Source organism: Phacochoerus africanus, chromosome 6 (assembly GCF_016906955.1).
Source record: "Phacochoerus africanus isolate WHEZ1 chromosome 6, ROS_Pafr_v1, whole genome shotgun sequence".
Lineage (NCBI taxonomy): Eukaryota > Metazoa > Chordata > Mammalia > Artiodactyla > Suidae > Phacochoerus > Phacochoerus africanus.
This window is the reverse complement of record NC_062549.1, coordinates 21,134,344-21,140,343: the sequence shown is the minus strand read 5'-3', so window position 1 is coordinate 21,140,343 and position 6,000 is coordinate 21,134,344.

Genomic DNA, 6,000 nt, shown 5'->3' with positions numbered 1-6,000 from the left:
AAAGTCTGCAAAGGAACAAAAGAGGCATACAACTTGCTCCATAAACTGAATGAACTCCCAGAACTTTGCCCTCTTAAGTGTTCTGACCATGCCTTTGCATAAACCAAAGTGACAGTGTTCTGGAAGCAGAGATTCTATCAATTTTGGAGCATGAATCAGGTAATCACCAAATCAATATCTAGACGAAGGGCAGTTTCAGAAGCCAGCAGGGAACAGCACTGTGAAGAGTATAGACTTGGGGTTCCTGGATGCTGTGCTCTGTGCAAGTGCAGGAGGGGTTTATTTGACACTTAAGAGATGTCCAGAATCCACGCATTTTGAACACCAGTAATCTCAATGAAAACTCATCTCAATGAAACCTCATTATAACAGTGCGCTAATATCAATAAAAACTCATTATAACAATGTGCTAATCTCAATGAAAACCCATAATAACAGTGTACTAATATCTGGACCTTTGGTGTCAACTAGAGATAAAGACAGCCTGGGTGTTGACAGAAACCATCCTTGCAGTGAACCAAGCCTGCAGTGGGTACCCCAACTAGGGCACCCACAATTTAGCAGCACCACAATTTCTACCATAGTGTCTGGCAATATACCTTTAAGTTAAATGACAGACGCATAGCACACTCGTAATAAGAAATAGATGCTCTAGACTGGATTCTGCCCATAATCTGAAGGAGGAGGGACTATCTCCGTATTTGAGAGAGACCACTGTGAAGGAGGCAGGAGGGACTGGCCCCTTCCAGTGAGATGCGGAACTTTCCTCCGACTTCTCCCATGCAAGCCCTGGAAGGGTCCCCTCAGCCAAAGTCCTCGTGCCCTCCACACATTTATTTTTCCAGTTTACTTCTCTCTGAGCCCTTCTCCCACCATGTCTTTCAGCACAACATTCTCTCGCATCACCTCAGGAGAAACAGAAGCAGAAAATAAGAGTCCTAGAGATGGACAAAGCCAGTGGGTTTTCAACCTCAGCCTTGAAAGCCTTTTGCAGACCTAATGTTGCCCCGCAGTGCAAACCCACAGTTCATGTGAGCAAGAGCACTGCTCTGGATGGGGCGGAGGTGGACGGGAGAAAAGCTAGAACACGACCTCTCCCTACCCCCATCCCTTATACCTTTGTCCCTGAAGGGCTTCTATTAAATAACACTAACCTGAGCTGAAGTCATTCTTCCATCATCCATCTGCAGATTAGGAAGCCAAGTCATTGACGGGATAAGGACTTTGCCCAAGTTCACATGGTAAGACAGGCAGAACCCAGACTCTCCTCGTGCCATGGGTCAGGTCACAGGAAACAGGCTGTAAGCGACTGAGGGGAAAGTGCACAGTCGTGCCCTAAGAGGTGAAGCCTGTCGGAGCTCAGCAGGATAACAAGAGTCAGTCCCCTCTGGCCTGGTGGTCCATGGCCCTCCTCCTCTCCCAGCCAGAAAGCCCGATCCTTTATCTCTCCGTAATGGCTCAGTGTTTTCTGGGTTTCAGATCCATCTCCCCCGTTCCCGATGAAAATGTCTCTCTTGGCAGTCCCTGGTGTCACCTGAAAGCCAAAGGAAGGATTTTTCACTCTCATGGATGCCCTCCAGCTCTGTAAAACATACTGCCAGCAAGACACACAGTAGCTTGTCAAGGGGAAGGTGACACGGCTGCTCCCTGAAGCTGGATCGTTTTCTGCCTTTCCTCCTGTGAGTGAGTGCGCTTTTTATCTGCCTCAGACGTACCCCATTAGCTGATATTGTATCAACCTGCTCATCCCATTTCCTTAACGATTCTGCTGTGCTCTTGCTCTCCCCTTCCCATCCCATCCCTGGCTATATCTTCCTAGCCCTTCTGGTGGACTGTACAAAAGCAGGTTTTCCTGATGCACATGTTTACACTGAGGTATTAGTTAGAGTGGCGCTTATAATCAAGGATGAATTCTCCCTATGATAAGACGGTAAAGCACTTTGGAAAATAATTCATGCTCAAGTTCTGTACACTGGGGGTAGGTCCCCCAGGGTTTTCTGTGGCTCTCCTTCACCTTATTCTCTTCCCATCTTCCCCCTCCTTCCTGCTCTCTCCCAGTGCCTCCTCTCCCTTGTCCCTGTCTCCACCCATCTTCCTTCTGGGCCAGGGGTTGTTTGAAGATTTGTCTATTAGCCTTTGCATCATCTCAAAAGTGCTAACACGGACCCTGCCTGTATTTCACTCACCACCATGCCCCCACATTTGCCCACATCAAGTGGGTCTACAGCCTATTCTTGGGACACAATAATAAAAATGATGGCAGGATGATGATTGATGAGGATAACAAGGAAAAAGAAGAAACAAACGAGAGAAATCTTAGGAGGAGGAGGAAGAAGAAAAGAAAAAAGGGAAGGAAGGAATTAAAGAAAAATAGCAAAACTACTAGCAGATATCACTAATAATATAAATAACTAGAACTCTTTATCACGCACTACTCTGTGTGTTTGAGTGTGTGTGTGTGTGTATTTACACTGAGCACTTACAAATACCCTATTATTTCATGCATGAGGAAATCAAGGTACATCCAAGCCCAACCAGCAGACAGAGAGCCAGGCTTTGGTGCCAAGGTCTGGATACGAGCACTCTGATTGCAGAGCCTGGGCTCTGGAGACCCAGTGCCTGTGTTTCCAGACTGAGAATGATGTCAGTGGAAGAGCCCAGGTCTGAGCACCTCATGCACTAGTGGCTCGGAAGTTCAAAGTTCCAAAGTGTCCTCCTATCAGGGCTTTGTCCACTTCAAGGCCACAGTATGGGGAGGATTCTGAGCTGTTAAAAGCACAGCTGTTTCGCATCAGCAATCCAGAGAACCACATTTTTACAACAAGCAGACGGATGAGGAGGAAAAGGCCAGAGCAACGCGGCATTAACCTCCCAGGATGATGGCATGCATAGTTGGCCAGATGCCTGCCTGTACTAGGAGGTCAAGCTAATTTGTTCTCTTTTTAAAATTACTTCATAAGGAGTTCCCATTGTGGCTCAGAAAACATAGTGTCCATGAGGATGTGGGTTTGATCCCTGGACTTGCTCACTGGGTTCAGAATCTGACATTGCCGTAAGCTGCAGCACAGGTCGCATATGTGGCTTGGATTCAGTGTTGCTCTGGCTGTGGCAGATGCAGCTCTGATTCGACCACGGGCCCTGGGAAGTTCCATATGCCCTAGGTGCAGCACTAAAAAGAATTTTTTTTAATTATTCATAATTGCTTCATTTCAATTGCTGTCTTACTCCTGTGTTTCAGTCACCAGCTACTCCCATGTGGCTTATCTGCTCTGTGGACCATTTCTGAGAAGTTTTCAAATACTAATGTGACTTTCCCAGGCCAACTATTGGGCTCCCATCTCCTTTATCTATTACCCAGCCATGGACACAAATTTTATCTTCACTGCTTCTACATGACTTTTTTCAGTCATGAGTCAAACAAACACCTACTTATTTTGAATTTTCTGTGGACAATTCCTCCTGCTTTTCCATCTCCACAGCAGAGAGTGGTTGACAGACAGCTATTCTATTGAGCTTGAAAGCAGACCTCTATTGTGCAGGAATTATGTTCACTTAAATTTTGAAGGAACATAAACACACCTCTCCTGAAAGGCACTCTCTTTATTGTCTCCTTCTCAGCACTAATGAACTGTTCCTTTGGGAAAGTTTAGGAACCAAACATTCTGGCCTTCCTCTTGGATGAAATGACATTATTATAAAACATGAATGAGAAGTGAGACTTCCCATCTGAGAATATAAGCCAAGCTTTCCTGCCATCAAAGTCCTACATGCTCTGCTTCCTACATCTGTCTGATCTCATCTCCTTCACTTTCCTTCCAGTTCTCTTGGCTCTGGGTACCCCAGCCCTCTGCCCACATCTCTCATGTGTCTGCCTCAGGGCTTTTGCATTTGCCTTTGCCTCTGCCTGGAATTCTCCTTCCCCAGAGACCGGCTTGCTCCTTCCCATCATTCTTTCCGATCCATTAGAAAGCTCTTCCCTACCAGCCCAGTTTACAGTAGCTATTTCCAAACACTTCCTATTCTTTTTTTTAGGGCTGTACCCATGGCACATGGAGGTTCCCAGGCCAGGGGTCCAACTGAAGCTGCAGCTGCCAGTCTACACCACAGCCCCAGCAATGCTACATCTGAGCTGAGCCTGCAACACACACCACAGCTCATGGCAAGGCCGGACCTTCAACCCACTGAGTGGGACCAGATTTTGAACCCACATCTTCATGGAGACTAGTCAGGTTTGTTGGCGGGGAACCACAACGGGAACTCCCGACTTCCTATTTCTCACCCTGCTTATTTTTCCTTCATACCATGGCCTGGAGTTTTATTATATATTTCTTGTTGGTTGTCTGTAATCAATACCCAACTTCTGATGGGTTCAGTTTCCATAACCTCTCTAAGCTTTGTCTGCAGGGCTCAGTTGACCTATTTCCTCTAGCACAGAAGTCCTCATTCAGAGATGTGACACTTCACTTCAGTCCTAATATCCAGTCATCTAGTCACCCAGCTGCCTCCTTAGATAAAGTATAACTTCATCTCTCCTGCTCTCATTGATCTTTCAAGTACTACCACGACTACTGCTACTAAAGATGGCTAACACCCATTGAGTCACACATTCTTCTAATCACCTTCCATTTAATTAAAGTCTCCTTAAATCCTCACAACATCCCCATGAAGTGGTTACTATTATTAATACTCATTAGTCAAAGGAGGAGACATCGTTTTCTCAAATCATTTGAGCTCCCTTCTGGCTAAAGTTTCCTAGCAACCTTTTTGCTGCTGGCCTTGGCCTCTGCAAGAGCCTTTGAAATTAGCGAGGGAAGTAGTGGGGCTGCCCAGGTTCACAGGGAAAAAAATGCAGGAAGGCCTCTTCTTAGGTTCCCTGCAAGAAGAGGCTGCCCAGCTTCTGGCCTGGGCTCACATGTCCTTTCAGCAGCGACAGAGGCAGCAGCTGTTTCTCACAGACCCTACATAAATCTAAATCCGCTGCAGAACACTGCTGGCCTCCTCCTGTTACACTGACTCTTCTCTCTCTGGTGAGGTGCCTTAGAGTCTGCAGTGTCCTTCTGTTCTGAAATGTTACAAAGGAGGCTGCTGCTTCGATTTTCTTGTCTTTTGCCCAAACACTCTGGGGGAGCCGAATGCCTCGGCGCCCCCTTCAGAGGGGATGCCTTGAGTAGACATTAGGACATGATGAGTTACTAGTAAGGCGGTGGCTTTCTAGACATAAACAAAGATGAGAAAATGCACCAAGAGAGAGCTGTTCTCAGCCTTGCTCTTTAACCAGCTCTCTCATTTTAGCACTCAGGGATGAATTTTCAGTCTCAGGTGATAGAAAGGGATGGGGTATCACCATCCAAAGAGCCCTGGGGACTTGGTCTTAGCGAGCTTTGCCTAATGCGGCTGCAAGGTGACCTCCCCTTTATGTTTACTCCCTGCAAAAGGCAGGACAGGTTGCTGCTTTCCTGCCAATAAAGGCACCTCTCAGAGTTACATTATTTTTGCAACAAGAAGGGTCAGAAATTTTTCAAAAGCGACATAAATTCAACTTTAGCTCTGTGCAAGGGGATTGATTTTTCTTTCTTTAAAAAAAAATGTTTTCAGTGGATTGGAAGTTTCTTCATCTCAGTGGTTTCCAAGTCAAGCTGAGAAGAGTTCACGGGTTTGGCTATTGCGTTCAACATGGTAAATATGCACCCTGCTTAACAAAGCAGTGGGTCTGCTCCTCAAAAGAAGGACAGGTGTCAAACTTTGGGGAAGGAAGTCTTTTCCTGTTAACTCACATCACAGGGCCAGAGCTGCTTTATCTTATCTCCTTAGAAACAGCGACAACTCCTAGCTCTTTAGATTTAAGTATCTCTTCTTTTGATCTTCCCTAGAAGTTGATATCTACCAACACTTCAATGTACCAGAGGAAGCTGCTATTCAAAGGAATCCTCACAAACACTTCAAAAAACTAAGGAATTCTTCCTGATGCCAAAAGTCTCTTCATAATTTATTTGTTTTGTT